The sequence below is a fragment of the Cygnus olor genome, chromosome 21 (assembly GCF_009769625.2).
Source record: "Cygnus olor isolate bCygOlo1 chromosome 21, bCygOlo1.pri.v2, whole genome shotgun sequence".
Classification (NCBI taxonomy): domain Eukaryota; kingdom Metazoa; phylum Chordata; class Aves; order Anseriformes; family Anatidae; genus Cygnus; species Cygnus olor.
This window is the reverse complement of record NC_049189.1, coordinates 5,135,679-5,150,616: the sequence shown is the minus strand read 5'-3', so window position 1 is coordinate 5,150,616 and position 14,938 is coordinate 5,135,679. Positions and strand designations below refer to the sequence as shown.

Here is a 14,938-nt window from a genome sequence, read left to right as displayed (position 1 = left end):
AGCTGAAGTCAGATTTTTTTTACATGCTCAACTCTTATAGAGACCCAGAAGGATTCAGTGCCCATCAGCCTTGGTCCTTTCAGCACTAGCAGCAGTTTTGAAAAACAAAACAAAACAAAAACAAAAACAAAAACAAAACACCATACTTTGGCCATATTTCCCTAACTGACACACTAGATAGAGTCACTGCTGCATCTTGTTTTACCACCAGACCTTGAGTGTTAGTGGAGGAAGAAACAATCCAAATAGGCAGTGAAGGTATCTGAGAGAGGGGCTGACTAGATTGAGATGAGATTGTGTCTTGGAAGCAGCTGGGGTCAGCCATCCAGGTGTGGTGGTGCCCCAGCTGCCTCTTGACAAGCCCAGCCCCATCGCATACAGAGGGATGCACCCGGCTGGGAGCTCTGTTAGGGAGGAAAATCACTGTGCACTAGTTGGGACCCCAGCAGTGGTGACAAAAGGCCCCTTTGAGCTCCACAGGTACTGGTGGCAGGTGGGTGCTGACGGCTGCCTTTGTTCTGGAGCTGCAAATAGCTTCAGAAAGCAGGTGGAAGCCATGGAAGCAGGAGTGGTGCTTCTGTTGGCTGTGCACAAATGGCCTTCTTGTTGCAGTGAGCAAGCAGCAGTGCTGTAGCTTTCTCTCTTACAGCTCCTGCTGGCGCAGTTACTAGTTCTTGCCTATTAAGGCAAAAGTAACCCACGGTAATGCCAGAGCAGTGCTCTCAGGAAATGCTTTCCCTGATTTTGTGCTCTAGCTTCCCAGAAAAATGCCAGCCAATACACAGGCAGAGCAAGGCTAGCATAAAATATCACCCACTTGTTTTAGCTTGCAGAATTAGGAGCAGACACGGCATACTTGGAGGATTTAAGTTAGCGGAGTTTGTCATTGTGATTATATACAGGAGTCTTGCCTTTAGAAGCTGAAAATCAAGGTTCAAAGCACAACACCGTGTAGTATCTGACATCTTCACCATCTTGTTTGATTGGTACCTGTGGGAACTGCCAAATGTTTGCATCTTGTACACAGAGAATGCAAAAATTAACTTCATTCTGTTTTGTTTGGCAGAGTCACATCACACCATCTGCAAGTCACCTCCCTAGTCTTTCTGGACCATCCACAGCAGAGCCTGGGAAGATTTTCTGCCCGTGATTCTCAGAGGTATCTAGTCAGTTCCCAGAGCTAAGTTCCTGGTGAAGATGTGGCAGGTATCTTCCAACGGAATTTGTTTTCTTTTACGGTGTACTGGAGCTGGGATTCAGAGACTTTTTTTTTTTTTTTTCTCTAGATTGTCTAGTAACTCCCAGCACAGGAGTGTGAACTTCCATCAAAACATATTGTCATAAACCAAAGCACTAAATCCACAGATGGGGAGCTGTGCTAGAAAGCTAGCTTCAGGTCCTTAAAATTGCAGTTGTTGGTGTATGACAGAAACCCTAAATACTGAATACAAACATGAGCATTTACACTGGAAGTTAGAAATAGAATCTTTCAAAAGCAAAGCCATAAGTGGCTTGGGGAAGCTGTAGCAACTATTCCTGTAAGATCTGGAATAGTGTGAAGGACAACTTTGGCAGAGTTCATTTAAAAGCTGTTTTGTTGGGTTTTCTTTTTTTTCTTTTTTTCTTTTTTTTTTTTTCTTAAGGAGTGGGCAGAAAGGCAGGGGTATTTTTTCTTGCTGTTTCTGAGCCATGCACACTGAAGCAAGAGCTCAAGTGTAAGACAAAGACTGTTTTTAAAATGGTTTGGTTGTACTGTCTGCTTAGTGATATTTTTTGAAGTACATTTGCTGAAGATTTATGTAAAATCTATCTTTTGTCTACTTAAAATACGTCAAATGGATGTACAGGGCAAAATTTAATGCATATGGGTTTTCATTATTTTAAATCATTTGCAATATAAGTGATTTACTGTGACATCAAACATTTGTTCTTTGGCTGTCCACCATAAATTGAGGTCCACCCAAATTTCCACTCCTAGCTATATTTCTGCATTCCCTCCCCCAGTATCTATAACCTCAGTTCTGTGATTCTTCATGTAAATGACTTTCAACAAGGAAAGGAGGAGAACACATAATTTGCCTTAATACAGGTAATTTTGAACGAAGAGTGAGACCTTTACATGAGAAATAGTTGACAGCTGCGGAAAGGGGAGAACTAATGCATGTAGAAGAGAAAGTCATTCCTGATGAGAGTGGTGAGAGCTACTGATCAACCAGATGTGACCAAATAGACTTTTTGTGCAGTTGAAACTGCCAGAGGTGATAGACTTCTATCTTTCGCTTTCTGAGTTTTTTCATGTCTTTTTAGTGTCATTACATTTATAATGCAATTAATCCAACCCCGACCAGTTAACGTTACAGGCAACCATTTGGAAATCTGAGGTAAGCCAGTTTGCCCAAGGTCATTCTGAAAGTCCACAGTGAAAAACTGGTGACACCTGACACCCAGAATTGTGCTTTCATGACAAACCTTCTCCTAACAGCTGTAAAAGCCTTGAGACACTCAGACTTTTTGAAAGACCTTGGGGGAAACCACATTCGTTATGACTTTTACTGGTTGTGTCATGTCAGTTAATAGGACACAGACCTTTGGACCCATCTGTAGCCTGTATTTGAAGCCTTCCCAGCTCAGGAGTTATTGAAAAATGGTGCTGCGTGGTAGCTCTTCAGCAGCCTACACTACAAGGATTAAACACCTGAACTCAGCCGAGTTTTTCATCCACGGATGTCTTCTCAAAACCTACTAAGTTAGCAGACTGTGTTGAGATCCTAATTTCTATTCATTCTATTGAAAGACAGCTCAGTTTGAATCAAACGTATTCTTGCAAGCTTCCCCTACCTATACCACATATCTAAGCTTTGTGATGACTCCCTTCCGCTGCCAAAGGATTTCACTATGATTGCCTACTCGTGTCTTTTTAATAAGGCATCCCAAATGTAACTACCTAAAGATTTGTAGCAATTCTGAATGATATTATAAACTTCAGCAGCATTCTGAAGGGAATCTCACTTCTGACATCCAGACTATCTGCCCAATCCTACAGCTACAACTGTCTGACAATCACCATTTACATATTTGATGTCTTTCCCGCAATGCTAGTCCTAAACAGCACTGCCAACAATCTTAATCCTGAAGTCAGAGCAGGTTTAGATGCTGTGGTGGGCCTGCATGCACTCATCCTCATCCTAGCCTCCACTGGCTCTACTACTGCAAGATCCAATTCAGAAAAATGTTAGCACAGTTCTGATTTATGTGCAGAAGAGCAAAGGAGAGCAGAAGCTTTTAGTATCTTGGGAAGTGGTTAGGAATTAAGGCCAAAGAAAGGACAGTCATGTCCATTATATCCTTAAAAAAAAAAAAATTAGACCGAAAGTCCTGGCTGCTGAACCGTGCCTGGGCTGGCAGATGTTCACAGCTCTCTTGGCAGATACTGTAGAAAGCTAATGGGCCCATTTAGATCCCCTCCCTTACACAATGGCATTGAGATGGTTTTGCAGTTGCGAGGCAGGCCTGGCAGGGCTGTAATAACAATTTCAGCATTTTTCCTGAAATGAAGTTAGGGAATACATTTAATATTTTAACAGCTCCGATGATCTCAACAGGAATCTCCACTGAACCTAGCACTTCATTCCAGATGTGGCTGAGGGAAGGAAATCTCATGTGAAGTGCAAGGCTGACACCTGGAGGGGACTGCTGAGCTGCAGCTAAGCGAACCTGGAGGAGTCAGACAGGGATTCTGCAACGCACAGCTAGAGTTAGGAAAGCTCAGAGGAGATGGCAATATCCCAGGTTTTGGAATTGCTCTTTTGTAGTGAAGGTGTACTTTAGATATTCTTCCCTCTCCCCTTCTTGAACAAAACAAAATCCAGATTTCTATTTCAGATTTTCCATGTATATTTTTTAGGAGTGGAGAAGAGCAAAGAAGCAGACTCCGGATCACCTAGTTCTTCACTTCTTCCATGTTCAGGAATACTTAGATCAAAATTTATCTGTCCCAGTAAGCTGCTACAAACAATGCAGGGTTAGTTTTTCAGTCATTTATCGTGAAATATTTGAATCACTACATGTCAGACTTTCTGTTGCTTCTTCACCATTTGTGTAACTGTGCTGTGAGTTTCTGGAGTACAGCCTTGCAGAGCAATTCCTGCTGTCACAGCTGCAGCTGGCAGGATTGGTGTTAGGTGCAGTATGGTCTTTTCATGTCTGTCTCTGTCAGCATGCACAGTGAGGCTTTTCTTGAAGCTGACCTAATCAAGGAAACACAAGACAGCTTCTGGGACGAAGTCTTCATGCCTTTGGAGGTTTGCTTCCCAGCCTGGCAGTCACCCATTCACAGCACTTACTCAAACCTTCTCAGTAATCTTTCTTCTCTGCCAGGAATCATCTCAGTATTTGTGAAAGCTGTTTTTTCTCGATCTAATTTTAGAATATGTTAATAACTGAGTTATTTACTGAGCTGGCATTACCATACACTTAGTATCTCAGGAACCCAAAGATTATATGTCCATTACATCTTCTTAATTCTCTTTGTCATTACCAGTGTGGTTCCAATCACCATTAAATTTGCTTAGCAATAAATAGTTGTTTATAGAAATGGACAAAAAGTTAGTTATTTTCAGAATTCTGCTAATTCACCTGCAGCATACTTTCCTCAGCCTCCATATGTCTTCACTGGTACACCTCAATCCTAACTGACTACATCTTTCTCTCCTAGCCATCAGACCCATAAAATACCACCAATATTAAGTTCACCCTGATGAGCATACTAAACTACTCCACGTACATTCCCCACACAGACCAGCTTCATCAGTGAGCCATCAGAATACTTGCTTGCTCCAGGCAATGGGGAGTAGAAGAGAGGCAAACTGCCAACTTCAGCGGTAAGACAAGACATTCAGTGTGCTGGGGGTGTTTCTTTTCAGCCCAGAAACCTGAAAAGTATAACACCATCCCTGTGGCTCCTGTTTCTCCAGCATTTATTAACAGTGACATGACTCTAAAGAGGCAATAACATCTTTCCTCCTCCCCCACCCCAACAACATTGCCGATGCTGGATTGTCAGTTATGCTGAATTACACTGGATCACTTGTGGTTATTCAGCAATGTAGACAAATACCAATTCAAGATCAAGGGTGAACTGTGGCCACTAGACTTGTTTCACTTGTGACTCATTCCAGACTTAAAACCTGGCTCTCGCTGACATTTTATTAACCCAATTTGTCATCCTCCTAACCCCCATTATCCAACCCAGGCAGATTATTTACTTTGAAAAGATGTGTAGATAGAATGCACGCAAATCATAAATAGATCCAGGTGCCTCAGCTAAATTCCAGAGGGAGCTATGGTCATAAGATATATGTGCTAGTCGAGAAACTTATATCCTAGATACTTTCAAACTCAGTGACATTCTCCCTGTTTAGATATTGTCTGGACTGTCACTCTTACAAAGCAGCAAGCAGCCTGGCACATTCTTCAGGCCTGTGCATAGTCCTAAAGTGATCAGCGAAGGTAAATTTAAGCATATATCTAAAGTTAAGCACACGCTAAAATATACTCTTGTTTTGAGTCTGAATCAGTGACTAGCCCCTCCTAAGCCACTCCCTTTGAATCTTTGCATTTGTCCCAAAATAAAGCATTCAAGTCAAGAAACAGCTTGCTACCATCTAGAGAATTCATCATTTCCAGTTTGCAAGCTTGAGGAGAGAAATCCAGGAAGCGTCAATAAATCCACTCTGACAGCAGAGTAAAGCACTGCAAAAGGAGTAACATGTCAGTGATGTGACTTAATTTCCCAGAGAAAGATCCTCTTCTTTATAGGTGAAATAAAAATGCCAGCAAAGTCAAATAGCAGGAATTGTCACACTTGATTGACTCTCAGGACAAAAAATAAAAAGTCAAGGTAAATTATGTGTTTTTACATATAGCAGGTAATATCAGACACTGAGAATCTGTGCACAGCAGTATGATAAAGGCGTGTGTTCCCACATCAGCATTCATTTAATCAGCATGTTTTAAACAAAATGAAGGTTACATGCCAAGGAGCTTTACGATTTGGTGGGATTCACAGATTGGACATGAGGGGGCAGTCTTATCTGCAGTTTATTGATGGCAAAACTCTGCTGTGCAATATCGAGGCAGGGTGATTATGGGCAGTTTGCTTTGGAGTCCCAGGTTGCAATGTCAAGATCTGGAGCTTTGCCTCTTTCCAAAAAAGGGTCTCATCCAAGCTTTTCAGACCTCTTTATTCAAAGGTGAACACGGTCCCTTTAAATAAGCAGAGATCTCAGTCCGAATGGGGAATGAAGCCCAGGCTACCAACAGTTATGAAACCTCTCTTTTTGAGCTTACAGGCTTAGGGGCCGCTGCTACACTCTGAGGTTAATAATCAGTTTTAATATTCACTTAGGGGGCTGTAAAAAAAGAATGAAAATTTCCTAATTTGAAAATGGACTTGATTGGCAGCTTTATTATCTCTGTAAGGTGCGTGGCATTCCACACAATCAAGTCGTTTTTTAAAATAATCTCACTGCTTAAGTCGTACACGCTGCTAATTGCATTTTAATAAGTCTCTTTAAAATCTTTCCATATTTTTTAATATCCTAATATTAGATAAGTGATTGCTGGGGACACTGGAGGGCACTGAAGTTTATAGAAAGAGGAACACCATAATGAAGCTTTATTGGGATGGCATCACCAAACAATTGCTGTGATAGCAACACTCCCAAGCCTGGAAAAGTGCCAAACATTCCCCCTGGAACTGACTCAGACACTAGCCTCTCTGGCTCAGGACTGACGCAGAAAATGGATGCTTTCTGGTTCATAAAATGGCCTCTTTCCGGCTTGGAAATGACTGAGGAACTGTCCACTTTTGATTTGGAAAGAACTTGGGAGCTGATGTTTCTCCACAGAACAACCAACTTTGAAACTCACCTCTTCTGCTTTGAGTTATGGCTTGAAACTAACTATAAGATTTTTTATTTTTTATTTTTTAATTTGACTAGGATGAGACAGAAAAGTTTTTTTTTTCTTCCTTTAAAAAAAAAAAAAACAACAACAACACAACTCCATCCAATAGCAGAGGTTGTGAAAGGTTTCAATGGGAATTAGAAAACCACTGTTTTCAAGTGGAAAGATAACCTTCCATCTCAAAGATCAAACCCAGTTAAGATGGAGAGTATTTGGAAAAAACATACTACAGCGTGGGGTCATTGGGTATCTATACCTTATGCAGGGAAGATGGAACAGCATTCAAGAATACCAGTAGCAGTACAGACTTGATCCCTCTAAAATTAAAGAAAAAACTCTAAAGACAGTTGGACTGAACTGACAAATTCTAGATTCAGATGCTCCAAACTACAGAGAATTTCAAATTCCAATACAAGCTGGACCCTGCACGTGCATCCACAGGGCCAGCTATTGCATCAGTTACAAGCCAGTGGTGCAAGAAGGTGCCCCACAACATCTCACATGCAGTGTCCAACCATTTTCCGTCTGAATTCTGCCTTTAGATTCAGTGACGTGTTCCCTATGTATGCCAATTGTGTTTCTCCCAATTACGACTGTGTTGGACAATTGATGTCATTTTCAGTGTAATTTAGTAGCATCATCCATGTAGAAAAAGAGGAAAAAAAGTAATCCCAAATTAACATAGCCAGAAGCCAAATTAACATAGTGTAGAAGACAGCATAACTGGCTTCTATGAAACTTCACCAAGATAAAGGGACATTTTTTGCCAAAACAAAATGGAAATGCCAAGTTTTACATTATATTGTATTTTGTCCTCTGCAATTCCAGTTTATTGGGACCTTGGATTAGAAAATTCTTTTGAGAACAAGTGACTAATATATTGCCTGTTCTTATATATTTTTTCCTTAATCTCATCCTCTGAAATCATACTATAATAAATCACAATGTCAAGGTTATTTTAAGAAATATAGAGCTTCCAGTAGTTTCCTAGCGGCAAAGAAAATGTTCTATCTTCTTAAAGATTCAAAACCTAGGAAACATAAGCAGAGTGCTTAATTGACTTTTTTCTTTTATGTCTCAATATTCAGGTTGTTTTGCAGAACCCAGCTATATGAGTTTTAATACTTGAAATGGGCAATACTGATATAAATATCTTGCATTAGTTTGTTTGAAAGTGAGCCATTTTCTTACTAACTGAAGATCTGTTTGTCTATCCACATATTTCTTCTGTACATCATCAGACGCTCCCTGGATTCAGTCCATACTATCTTTAGGTCTGATCTTATTCCCACTGAAATCCAAAGGAGTTCTGCCACTAACTCCCAGTTAAAAGTGGGATCAAGACCTGGCCACTGTAAAGGATGAGTAGGAACAGGTTGTATATTAATACTAAATTTCGTATTACTAGTTGTGTTATTTTCTGGTTTAAAGGTGAATGAGATACCACTGTAAAGAAAACAATATTCCCGAAATTAGCTGTTAAATAGAAAAGAGTTGTCAGTTTGCAAAATTTCCTGTCTTCCTTCTCTTCTCCCTTTTTTCTTTCCCTTCTGAAGACGAGAGCAGAAGGTCTCATCCCGCACTGACAGGCTGGGAGGCACATGTTCAGCGAACTTCTGCACAGGAAGTGAATGTCCAGGTCATATTTATCCCTTTTCATGTGGTTCTTTTAATCCCCCAGATTGAGTTTCAGAAGAGTTTTACAGTTTCAGTTTTACAAAGCAAACCTTCCTTTAATGTTGGCATTTTAAAGAAAAAGCTTCAGTCAAAACATATGTGTTTTACATCAGCCAGATGTGATGTTTGGGGGAGCAGGCCACAATGTGGCAGCCAGCTCTGCTCCAGCAGCCAGCTGGGTTGGTGCTGGACCTTGAGTGGGAGCTACTGGTTGCAGCCTGGGGATCGGCCTCCTGGCTCTCTCCACTAGGAGAAACAATAATAATAAAAAGTTCCTAAGCAAAGTTGAAGTGTAGAGTATGGTCAGTGTTGCTAATGACTTGCATACCAATAATCTAGATGGACACAACTGAATACAGCCGCACTGCACACAAACTCACGACTTCAAAAGTCTATTTATTCTTGTCTTAAGTTAAAGAGGAGGGGGCAAAAACAAAACAAAACAAAAAAACTTAAGTTAAAGAAAAATGAGGTGCTGAAGGTAGCAGAGGTATGCTGACATGCTACTCAGCACCGCACTGGTACTCAATGACTGCTCTAGAAATAATTTTTCTACATTTTCTTTTCCCTGAATATCACCATCTCTGTAACCTGCTGCTTCCAGAAGCTAATTTTTGTCAGTTTAATTGAAAACTAAACAATAAAATGCACTATAGAGGCCTATAACCTCACCAGACTGCAACTTACCAGTTGTAAGTTACACCAGTCTATAACTTACCAGACACACAACCTCAGCTGGGCAGGGCAGGTCCTTTTTTTTTCTTTTTTCTTTTTTTTCTTTTTTTGAGCTTTCCTCGCTAAATCTCAGCCATCTGTGACAGGGTGGGGGCTTTGCTTCTACCTTCAAAAGCTTTTCCTGGAAGCCCTGCCTTGGTAAGGTTGAAATTTGCACTGGAGAAATAGATCCTAGTAGCTAGGGCTGTGTCTAATGGGTCAATGCTGCCTCAGGGCTGCTGCCCGTGTGAGGCAGGGTACACCCTAGTAGCCTGCTGTTTCTCTCTTTTTTTGCCAGCCCCACAGGGTTGTTAACTCTTGGTGCTGGAGCACAGGGGAGTACTGGTGTCTGGCCTTGTTACCTGTGCAGGAGCCTGAGTTTCTTCATCTGCACAGCTCCCTGTTGGTGCCTCAATGAGTGAGGAGCAGGGCACTCCCTGGCCCTGGCCGCCATTTTGTGGCTCTGAGAGCTCTCCGGGGGGGTGCCTCAGGGCTTGCTGCTGCTCTGTGCTGGAGCAGTTATGGAGGAGCTGGGGTAGAACTGAGAAATCCCAGGGCTGTAAGTCCACTTTATTGCCTCTGAGGACAACAGGTTTCTTACCTGTTTTCTTCTGTCTGCTTGTCAGTTTTCTTCAGGCAGGGTAGGCCCCCAAGGGAGCACCCTCTGAAGGTAGCCTGTGCAGAGCTCCCTGCACCCTTGCTTTGGGACAGCCTGAGGAGAGACTCCTGCAAATGTCACTCCTGGTGTCCCACCAAGCTTGGTAACAGCTGGGACAGACTGAGGGGCGTTGGTTAGTGTGAGGGTCCTGCCTGCGTGGTGTGCGTGCGGCCATTGAGGTTCCCTGCAGAAGCAGCTCTGCACCTTGGCTCCTGCATCAGCAACAGGTGAGTATTTTATTTACCCAATTTCCAAAAATCTATCCCTAGCTAAGCATTTTCTTAATCAGTAAGTTGTAGGGCTCTCTTTTGAACTCTCTGGAAATAACAGCTGTGGTCTCTTGAGCTGACACCATTATTTTTTTCCTTTAAGTTTTGTGTCAATTCAAGGTCACTGGCCTCCAGGCCTGGGCTCTCCATTGATCTCCTTGAGTGATATAAATAGGTTTTCAACAGAGTTGCCTGCTTTCCTGACTGCAGCTAGGTATAGATTTTGTCTTTACTATGGCTAAATGGTATGGTCAGATGGCTTGTAGTAAATTTGGCAGGGGGTTAATTTAATGTCCTGGAGTCTGAGAGACTGGAGGGAGTTGGGCTGGAGTATGTTGTTTCTCTGGGGTAAATCTCAAGTTGCTAGACACTACAAAGTATTTTGTACAATATATCTTTTTATAATATGCTTGAAAGGAGCATATCGGACCATTTTATCCCTTTGAGGGGGGGGGCTGGGTTGAAGAGGATGGTGTTGTGGCACTTTGGATTATCTGAGCTGGACCAACTGACTGCCTTTTTTCCTGGGAGCAGGTGAAAAACCATAAAGATGAGGAGAGCTGGGTAAATTATATGCATTGACTGGATTCGTTTAAGCTTTTTGGCACCATGCCAGGGCTGCATTGAGTCATGGTGGACTGAAGTGTTTTTTAAAGGGTTTAGCAGGTACTCTATTTAAAAACAGATTTTGCTCAGAGTTGGTTGAATTTTTGTAAGCCTGCTGCAGTTTCTTACACAACCCATGTGTCTGCATCTTTCTTTGGCTGATAAATGTCTTGGTAGATAACACAAAGAAATAAATATAAACATGTGTGGTTGTGTTTCTCCTTTTTTCTTTTGAAGTGCATGAGTATCGAGAACCTGATTGTTATTTATCCTTCTTGGCTATTCCTCTTATCCCCACTCTAGGTTTTCTCATCTTAATAACTGACACTGTTGCTCTCAGGTTCTGCCTAGCATTTTTTTAATGTTCTCCAACAGAAGTCAAGCTTGAGCTCATGAGTGGCAGGACTTTGTGATGCTATCTTTTGGAAGTACTGATTACTAGCAATTCCTTCTGATGTCATTTGTATGTAGAACTCTTTACTATCTTTGTAAACTTATTCTGAAACAAGGAAGAGTGAGCAAGCTAAACTCTTCCTCAGGTGTTATGCCATTGAAGCTAGAGTATTCGCTGTGGATAACTGGATTAATGTCTGACTAAACTCTTGGGTAAAAATTGCTATATCAGATGTAAGAATAACAAACGTTGTGATAGGAAATTAATGTGCAAAAAAGTTAACTCCCTTTTCAGACTACTTCTTCCTCATACATTAGGAAGAGAGTCTTGGTGTGACTGACTAACGTGGGAAGGAGGCTTTCCTTCATGCATCCGGATTGCAAAACACCTTCAACTATGAAAAAGGTCTAATGGATGGGGCCTATATTTAGGATATGGAGGATTAGTCCCTGTCTTTGCCACAGATTCTCTGTGACTGTCCATTTCATTCAATCTGCCTTATTTTTGCATGCAACAATCCTACAATGCAGAGAGGTAATAGAATAAAATCCATCAGTAGTTGTGAGGCACTCAGCTGCTGTGGTCAGATAAGTACCACAGTGAAGGAAATTCCTCTAAGCATCTATTAAGGACAGCACTTCACAGGGCTATTGCCCCTTCTATCCAAGGTGCATGAAGCATTCCATCAATGCTACTTGTACTCCTTCAATACCCACGAGAAGCAACGCATTATAAATCCCATTTTACAGATGGGCGAACTGACTTTTCCCCAAGTCCCAGAGTGGTTCAGTGACAGAACTGGGAATTGAACCATTAGACATTTTCCTCTTCATGACAGCTCTGCACAATCCCAGGACTCATTTATTTTCCCTATTAAAAAAGAAGTAAACAAGTGTTTTCTTTCTGAGACCCGCTGAGAATGGGGGATTGGGGAAAAAATGGAAGTAAAATTAAAAATAAAATGACATAAGTCCCCCTTGGCCCTGAGTTGTCCAGTCTCCTTTACATTCACACTTCTCTTTGTTATGTTTCCTTGAAGTTGAACCTCCCTAGAGAAGGGAACCTCAGAGTTTCTGGTGCTGGGGAAGAAATGCTTCAAGAAAAAGAAAAATAATCGCAGCTGCAATGTTAAAAATAAGAAGCTAATCAAAGGCAGCCCATGTGGGCGCCACTTTCATCTCTCATCTTCAAAGAGGTGCAAACAAACATTGTCGGCGTGCCAAGCAGCAGCCTCGGCGGCTGACGATCCCATTACTCCTCCAGCGTCCACCCTCCCTTTCCATGCTGCTGAGCCTGTAGGCATGGGACTCCAGGATCACTGCCAAGGTGGGAACCTCTAGTCACCAGAGGGGAAGCCACATATGGAATTCCTCTGTGGATCCAAATTATTTCATAACAAACATGCTTGCACCCTATAGATCATTCCTTGTGCTATTGCCTTTGGATCCTTTCTAGTAACAATAACAGCACCTTTCATTACCCAAGGTGCAGAAGAGCCTCTAGATCAGAGGTTTTGTCCTGGATTTTTTTCCAAAGATTCGGTTATTAAAAATAGTAGCCAGGCTCCGATGAAATCCAGATGCACTTAGTGCGGTAGAAGAGTGTGGATTAGTAGTTAAAGCAGTGACACTTAAGCAATCTGCAGTACTGGTTTTACTTCCAACACTCTTGAGAACTTGCGCTGAAGTCAGTGCAGCTAACATCTTCGTGTCTGTTTACCCTGCATTTACATACCTTGATGTAAGCCTTGGCTGTGCCTGCACACCCTAATACAGTCCCATGTAATAATAATCTAGCTAGCTCTAAATACGCCAGTTAAGGTACCAAAACCAACTAATAATGGGATGCTCTGCGCAGGCTAACATAGGGTCATGGTATTTGTGTTCAGTGTGTTAATGCTATGATGTTGCTGCTTTTTCTGTAGTTAGAGAATTCAAAGAAAACTTGGGTTTCTGTATGTGTTGTATGGTGCAACACAGTTTACCCCATCTCAGATAAGAGGCCAAAGGACAGAGAAGGCAAGGGGACTGAACTCTTTTCCCCACTCTTGAGATTTTCAGTGGATGAGGGTGAAAAAGAAGTTCTGTTCATGCTGTCCTACCTCATTCAGGACAGAGATTAAACTTTGTACGTGGTCACAGGTCTCCTACAGAGAGAAAATATCACTTTATGGCTAACTTTATGCATTGGATGAAGATGTAAGATCTATTCAACTCCTGCGCTCTGCCACTGGTCTTCGGAGAACTCTTGGGCTACTTCACCAGCTGCAAAACCCTGATGTTTTAGCTAAATGACTTTGAAAACCGTACACTAAAAGAACTATGCATTATTTCTTAGAACTAAGCTGCATCTTGGTGCTAGCCAGAATCTTGGCAGAGAAGTTGCCTTCACCACCTTGTACCTGTCTGGGGCTTTCCTGCTCTGCTAACCTCATGAGCAACATTACAGTAGCTGCAAGAACAGTTCATTGGTGCGGTCATCTACTCACAGAAGCTCCGCGTTGTGTTCACAAGGAAAGACTGGGAGATGGAGGGAGGGAGTAGAATTGGATCCAGCTCATCGTAATGAGGAAAGCCTGTCCCAGCCAGGGAAGGATTCAATTAGGAGGCCGGAGAAATATGGATGATACAGGGAGGGCACCAGGACATCTGGGGCTGCCACTGCTAGCAAGAATAAAGGTGCTTTGCATAAGAACAGGATGCAATCATAAGGGAAGAGAAATCTGCTCCCAAGTAGCACTGATTCCCCCTCCCCTCTACAGTGCACAACAAGGTACAGATTAGACCATTACACCCAGGGGAAGCCACAGAGTCGCACTCTTTTTCATGGACAGTAGCAGGAAATCAGTGGATTGGAACCAAATGGGAGGCCTGACTCAAAACAGATGTGACCCCAGGGAGATCAGAAATGCAGAGATGTTTTTTCTCTGACATATCCGCCAGTGTTGAGGATGGGGGAAGGCAGAGGGTGGCAGCAGCCGATTAGATGCTGCTGGATTATATCATGCTGGTAACAGGCTGGCTGGGTGTCAGAGCTGGGTTTCAACAACAAGGAAAGGGTAGGGGACCGTTCTACTGCTTCATAGTCAAAGCCGTGAACGCATCCCAAATTTTAGCTGGCTCGTCACCTGCTTCAGCAGCAAGGCTTTGTGCTGGGACCTTTCCTGTCACAGCCATGCTCCTTGGGTTAACCACATGTGACTCTCATGTCATGAAGCATTGCTGGCTAAAGGTACCCTCTATTTCCATTCAGCCTGCCTTATAGAATAATCTCAGTCTTAGTTTAGGTGGAATTTATGAAAATTAAAACATAGAACTATGATAACGTGCTGTGGAGTCCTTTTTAGGTACCAACAGCTAAAACACAACTTGGTGTGGCTGGAGTTAAGATTAGCTCTTCTGTGCCTAGTTCTGACCCCTTACTTAACAGACCTCGTGAGATGGTGTAGAATTGAACTGGGTGGACAGTTTACTTAAAGTCCCAACTGTGGAGTCCTGTGATTAGGTGAAGGTTTTTTTGTTTTTTTTTTTTTTAACCTTTCATGAATCAAAAGCAAATTCTGGCATCAATAGTCTCCAGAAGAAGTCTGAAATTGTATCGCTGTAAAGGCACTGAAGTCAAATCAGTACAAAGTAATCCAATGTATTCATTCAT

At 42.2% G+C, this 14,938-nt stretch overlaps 1 long non-coding RNA gene across 1 annotated transcript in view; it reads left to right on the top strand.

Annotated features, from left to right (window-relative positions):
* The window catches only part of LOC121058230, a 73,342-nt gene that overhangs the window by 4,027 nt on the left and 54,377 nt on the right, over positions 1-14,938 (top strand). Inside the window, exon 2 of the long non-coding RNA XR_005814127.1 lies at positions 1,067-1,206. This is a non-coding gene — a long non-coding RNA (uncharacterized LOC121058230). The remainder of the gene's footprint in view (positions 1-1,066; positions 1,207-14,938) is intronic.